We start from the raw sequence: 6,950 nt of genomic DNA, 5'->3' as shown, positions 1-6,950 counted from the left end.
ATCAGGCCTTTTTTGGTCATGCGCTGTTACGCAATCTTTTCAGAACTTCTAAATTGAAAGCTTGATTAACAATCTGACCTGGTGGAACAAGCGCCAAATGCTCTCTGAATTGATATTTTCATCTGTTTGGGAAGTTGACGGATGTCCAGAATGAGGTTCATCATCAATCAACATTTTACCTTTTTTGAAATGAGGAAACCACTCCAACACTTGAGTTTTCCCCATAGTGTTCCCCTTGTAAGTTGTGTAGAACACCAAAGCAGTTTCTGCAGTATTTTTTATGAGCAGGAAACAAAATTTCACAGCCGCACACTGTTCTCTTAAGTTGGCCATCACAAAAATTACGAGGCTCTAGCCAAACTGCTTTTACAAAAGAATTCACTGTGACAGAGAGAATTTTCTTAGGTGATGCCACTGGGTGCACTACCTTAGTGTGTTGCTTGATGCTTATGTAGTGGGAAAAATGCATCCTATGAAAGTTCAGCTTTGCCCAGTGCAATTCCATTTTTTGGGCGGGGGAGGCACCACCTCGTAGTCTCTAATCAGAGTCTACTGAAGAAATACCTTGACAAAACCAGTACTTCCTCCTGCCTTGGCCAATAAGTTTGTATGTATTGAAGCATTATTGTGCAATATAATACAATTTTTAAAGTATTATTTAAACATTGTGTAATTTTTGTTGTATAATTTCACAGATCACCATGAATTGGACCCAAGTTGACACTTACAATAACAATAACAGCAGCAGCAGATATACCATAATTTATGTATTCTTTTACTGTTAAGCATTTAGCGGATTTTCAGTGTTTTACTTCTCAAATGAATATCTTTGAGTACATATTTTGGGTACTTTTGTATATTATTATGTAGGGTAGACTTCTGGAGGAAGACTTACTGGGTCAAAGATACATTTTAACATCTGGATATATATGCCCAATTGGCCTTCTGAAAAATTCGGACTAGTTTGCATTCTAGAATATATTGACGTTTAGAAAACACTATTTTCTTACACATTTACCAACAATCTTTGATCTTTTAAATTGATTTTAAAATATTTACTGTTTGCTTCTTTCTGAAGTCTTACTGCTTTTTACATTTCTGCACTATTTCACTGAGTTTTTAAATTTGAATGGGAGCTTACAAAGAATAAAGGATATATATAATCAGAGATTCTACTGAAGAAATGTATTGTCTAATAAGTTTTAATATGATTTGCAAGCATTCAAGCATTGCTGTGTAAAATGATAAGACATTTTTGCAGCAAGACATGATACTCACCTGCAGAGAAGGTTAGTGTAGTAGTGCTCAAATTATGACATTCATGCTATTCTTTAAAATTTCCATTAAGTATCTGTTTTGAATCAGCTAAATACTTTCAACAGATTATGCTCTCATGTTAATTGTAAGCCCTGTAATGGTTTTTAATTGCATTGAATTTAATGATAAAAATGAGGACCTAATGTCGGGGGTTTAAGTGGAGAGAAAATGTTTTGAGAATGATGTACAAATGCGCTTTACACAATTGATGTGTGTATGGATTGCGATAACAGTTGTATGAGCCCCTAATAAAATGTTTAAAAAAAGAACAAAAAGAACGATACTTCACATAGAAGGTAACTTTTTTCCTGTTCACGTTAAAAGAGAAAAATGATTGGTAAATGTAGATCTTTCTTGAGTGAAGTGTGTTGAAAGCTGCTATATCTTACACATGTTTTAAAATCAACACAATATTGCTGTACGACAACTGGCAGCGACTGTGGAAGTTAGAAGGCAATATTCCTTGTGTTAAAGTTTTGTAATACCTGCATTATGCTAACTACATATTATTTGACCATATTTTTGTTTTGTTGGAGATGAAATTCTTTGTCATTAAAGACTAAGTTCATTTCAATTTTATCCCCTTCCTCCCCTTTTTCAATGCCACTCATACAACTGTTCATTCAGGCTTGAGGGATAAGGACTCTGGAGGGCTTTTTTCTTAATGAAACTATATAGATCCCTCTCTATACATATCTATACACACACACACATATCCACCCATTTCAAGAAATGAAATCAACAATATCCTATTAAGCCCTCCTGTTTTGTTCATCCCCCTGTCTGAATCCTACCCTTTCCCCTGACCTTCATTGTAGTGTCAATTCATGTACAAACCACGTCTCTTTTTCTTTATTTTTCCTTATAGCAGTGATGATATTAAGCATAAATCTTTGTAAGACTGTTTGCTAAGCATGATCTCTAGTTTTTTCCATGTCTTGTCGTGCTCGAGAGTTAGGTTTTTAATGATGTGTGAAATTCTATAGTATGAACGTATCAGAGCTTATTTATCCATTCCTTTATCATGTTTTAGCTAGCATTGCTGCCATAAACACAGGTGTCCATATGTCTGTTCATGTTGTAGTCTTTATTTCTTTTGGACATACAGCCTATAGAGAGATTGCTGTCACATAAGGTATTTGTATTTGCATTTGTTTAAGGAAGTGCCCTACTGATTTCCCTAGTGGTTGCAGAATTCTACACTCTTAACAGCAATATAAAGGCATTCTTACCTCTACACACACTCTCCAGCATTTATTTTCTGTTTTATTGAACTTTTACCAAAGTGTCAATGTGAGGTGATATCTCCTAGTTTCAATTTGTCTTCCTCGTATTGCTAATGATTGCAAACATTTCTTCATAGGGTTGTTGGCTGCCTGTATGTCGTCTTTGGTAAATTTTTTATTCCTATTTTGTGCCAACTTTTTAATTGGATTATTTGTATTTTTCTAATGTTATATTTGTCTATAGATTTTAGAGATTAGCCCTTTATCTGATGTGTTTTTACTTAATATTTCCCCCCAATCTGAGTTCTCTGTAGATTTTTTTTTTTTCGGTTTCCACGTTTTATTCAAGGAGTCATACAAAATATTTCCAGGAAGTGAGTTTTAATCATCATTTTCATCCTGGTTAATCTGGAAGTAACGAAATTCTTAACTTTTTTTTGCTGTTGGTGACCACACACAACCGAGAACATAGATGATTATTCTTTAAATTTGTAGACTTTTGATGAAGTCTCTTGTTGTGCATAAATGTATTTTTAGTAGATCCTACTTCTTTATTTTTTCTTCTATATGTGAATATTTTTCATTATGTTCAGTAGTGTGTTTATGCCTGGTATTAGGGTCCTTCAGTTTGTCCCTATTTTTTCTTTCATGGTCCTAATAATTGTGTGTTTTATCTTAAGTCTATGATCCATTTTGAGTTTGTTTTTTGTACGTGGTGTGAGATAGGGGTCTTGTTTCATTCTTTTGCAGGTGAAAATCCAGTTTTCTAGCACCATTTATTGAAAAAGACTACTTCTTGCCTATTCAATGTGTCTTAGTTCTTTATAAAAAATTAGGCATCTATAGGTACTTGGTTGTATTTCTGGGTTTCCAATTCTAATACATTGGTCTTCACATCTATTGTTGTACCAGTACTAGGCTGTTTTGATTACTGTGACTATAGAGTAGATTTCAAGGCCGGGGAGTGAAAGGCTTCCTACTTTGTTGTTTTTATTTTTTTTGGTCGTGTTTTGTTTATCCTAGGATTATTCCTTTTCCATATAAAATTGGTAATTAGTGTTTACATATCTTTGAAAAATTCTGGTGGGATTTAGATTGGAAATGAATTTGTAAAGTAATTTTGGTAATATTGAAATTTTCACAATATTTAGCCTGCCTATCCAGGAACAAAGTACCTTGTACCATTTGTTTAAGTTCCTTTCATTCTGTTGAAGGAGTATTTTGTAGTTTTCTTTGTATAAGTCTTTGTTTCTCGAAGATTTATTCCTAAATATTTTATCTTCTGTGTAGTTATTGTAATGGTATTACTTATTTGATAGCATATTTGGTATCATCATCCTTAAGGTACAGGAACCCAACTGTGACTTTTACACAATCTGTCAACCTTCCATATAATCCTCTTTAAGTCACTGGTTTTGTGAGTATGGAAATGAATGGCAGAGGAAAACTTGGCACATTTATAGCTCTCACTGAAGTTAATGATTGGTAGCTGTGAACAAATGTGCCCCTCTTTCAGTATTTAAGTATCTACAATATCATGTCACATGTGATATGGTCTTGTTTTCAGAAAATGATAGGTACCTTACCAGCTTCTTTATATACTGAACCATAAGTTTAGCTCTTGTAAAATTTCCTAAAAGATGAATTAAGCATTCTTATTAATAGTGTGATACACATGTTTTTTAATGAATATTGGATTCTGTTTTTAACCTTTAAATTTGTGTCAGTAGTATTCATTTTATTACAATTATTTATGACTTCACTGAGCTGGTTTTCTGAGGGCTTGAAAAAGGGGATACTTATAAAATGTGGGGATCGCCCTAGGTGATGCAAACTATTCACTTTTTCAGTTTTGTGTTTTGCAGTGTTCCTTTTAATTAAATTGTGAAGCATACATTAAAAAGTAAGCCTTACTCTGTTTCTTGAAGGATGTTTGTTAAAATTTGAATTACGCCTTAGCGAGAAATATGAGTAGGTTTAGTTTAGCTTGCAAAATACCAAATAAAAATTTGGTAAGGCATAGGTAATTTATTTATTGTCAAATATTTATCTTTTCTTTCTTCTTACTCTTCTAACTTCCTTCCTTTCTTTCCTTGGATATGATGTATTCCAGAATAGTTTGTTTCCATTTGTTTAACATTTACCCAGTGCACACAAGTAAAACTTATTTTCTTGTGCCTGATACTTTCAGCTTGTAATTGCTTGGAGTTTGACACTTAGCATTAACATTTCATGATATTCACAAAGAGTAAAATTTGAAAACATTTCCAAAGTTTGATATTTGCTTAAAAATATTATAAAATTTTCAATATCTGGACAAAGCTATTTTACAATGACTCTAGACTGTGACAGACTGTCAAATGGGTCTGTTTTATAGCATAAAACAATACCATACTGTTGACTACAGATATTATTAGCAAAAACCTGGTTTTAAAAATCCCTCATATTGATTTTAGTGGGCGACTAAACTCCTGTTAAAATAATATTTGTGACAATTCTATTGTGAAACACTTTGAAGTTTTTAACTAAAGTGTGATCTGTAACTTTCATCAACTATAGCAATGGTGAAATATCTAAAACTCCTAACTTAAAGGTCTGACTAAATACTGCAGTTAGAAATTTTTGTGTACTTAAAATGAAGGTTATTAAGATTACATTAATTATCATTTGGCAATCAGTTTTATTTTTACATAGTTAGCTTACTTTGGCACAGATGCTGAGGAAGTTTGGCACAGAAGCTTAGTTTGGCACAGATGAAGTCACAAAAAATTACTTTAGGCTAGTCTTTCTCACCTAAAAATTGATGTACTTTGACTGTATCAGTCTTACATCCATGACTCTTAGAATGTTTTCACAGTTAGACCATTATTTTGTGGAATTTGGTGGTGGTGGTAGGGGAACTGAAGCTCAGGCTAGATTTTTACAGGAAGAGCTGTTTGGAGCTTTCAGGAAGAAAACTCCAACTATAATTGTGTACAATTGAGCCACTTATTCACTGTTTCCTGACTTTCTGATAAGACAAAACCCAGGTTGAGTGAAAATTGTATGAAAACCTGAGCTTATAGACTTTAGTGCGTAAGTCACAAGTGGGATGATTTAGTTTATATTTTTATGAACTTTAAGCAAATATTAATTTAAAAACGTATCCTTCAAAGGGAAATAAAATTACTCTGTTAACAGATACAGTCTTTCAAAAATTTAAATATTGGTATTTATAAATTAAAAAATTGGGGAGTTGGAAGATTGCTAAATCATAGTTATATTTCACCAAGTTTAAAGGGAAGAAGCACACTAACCCATGTGATCATGAAGTGTCTATGGGAGCATGTATCAGGCATCAGAAGACCCCAAACAAACAATCATACCTATGCAAACGAGGAGAGTCAGAGTAGATACCCAAAGCCCATCTGTAGACATTTGGACATCCCCTCACAGAAGGGTCACAAGGAAGGGATGATTCAGCCAGGGTGCAGTAAGGCACCAACAAAACACACAACATTCCTCTAGTTCTTGAATGCTCCCCTCGCCCCCGACGATCATGACCCAGTTCTACCTTACAAAGCCAGCTAGACCAGAGCATGTACACTGGAACAGATAAGAGCTCTGGGCACACAGAATCCACTTTGTTGAAACCTTCTGTGAATTCTAGTAGTTATTTTGTAGCATCTATGAGATTTTCTACATACAGGATCAGATCTGCAAATAGACGTGGAAGTACTTCTTTGCTTATTTTGATGCTTTGGATTCCCTTTCCTGCTCCAGGTCTCTGATGATACTAAGTAGTAGTGGTGATAAAGGCCATCCTTGCTGGGCTCTTGTTCAAATGGGAATGGTTTTAGTCATTCTCTATCAAGAATAATGTTGGCTGCCCAATAAAATTATTATAAAACAAACAAAAAAGAATTACATTATTCTGTAAATTGCTTTGGATAGTATTGACATTTCACAGTGTTGTCTTCCTATTCATGAAATGGTATATTCTTCCATTTACATAACTCTAGTTTTTGTGTAGTAGTATTTTGTAATTTTCTTTGTATAGGTTTTTTATTTCTTGTGCATTTTCATTTGGAGAAATGTGTATTCAAGTAATTTGCTCATTTTATGATTGTTGTATAAGATAGATCTATATGTATATATATATATATAGTGAATATTGAACTTTCATTCACTATACGATTTCCAAATAATGTTGTTTTTGTTTTAATTTTAATAAATAATTTTATAGGGGGCTCTTATAGATCTTATAACAACCCCCCCTCAAAAAATATAATGTTGGCTGTTGGATTTGTGCATATACCCTTAGTTACATTTAAAAAAAAATCATTTTATTGGGGACTTGTACAAGTTTTATCACAATCCATACATCCATCCATTGTGTCAAGCACATTTGTACATTTGTTGCCATCA

General features: G+C 33.4%; 1 protein-coding gene across 2 annotated transcripts in view; it reads left to right on the top strand.

Moving 5' to 3' along the window:
* TMEM135 (transmembrane protein 135) overlaps positions 1-6,950 on the top strand; it is a 233,025-nt gene that overhangs the window by 98,748 nt on the left and 127,327 nt on the right. The gene's annotated exons all lie outside the window — the stretch shown is intronic.

The sequence above is a fragment of the Echinops telfairi genome, unplaced genomic scaffold, assembly GCF_000313985.2.
Source record: "Echinops telfairi isolate 266 unplaced genomic scaffold, ASM31398v2 ScPeMD7_1713;HRSCAF=2227, whole genome shotgun sequence".
Taxonomy (NCBI): Eukaryota; Metazoa; Chordata; class Mammalia; order Afrosoricida; family Tenrecidae; genus Echinops; species Echinops telfairi.
Note: the sequence above shows the minus strand (reverse complement) of the source record. Positions and strands in the feature narration are given on the sequence as shown.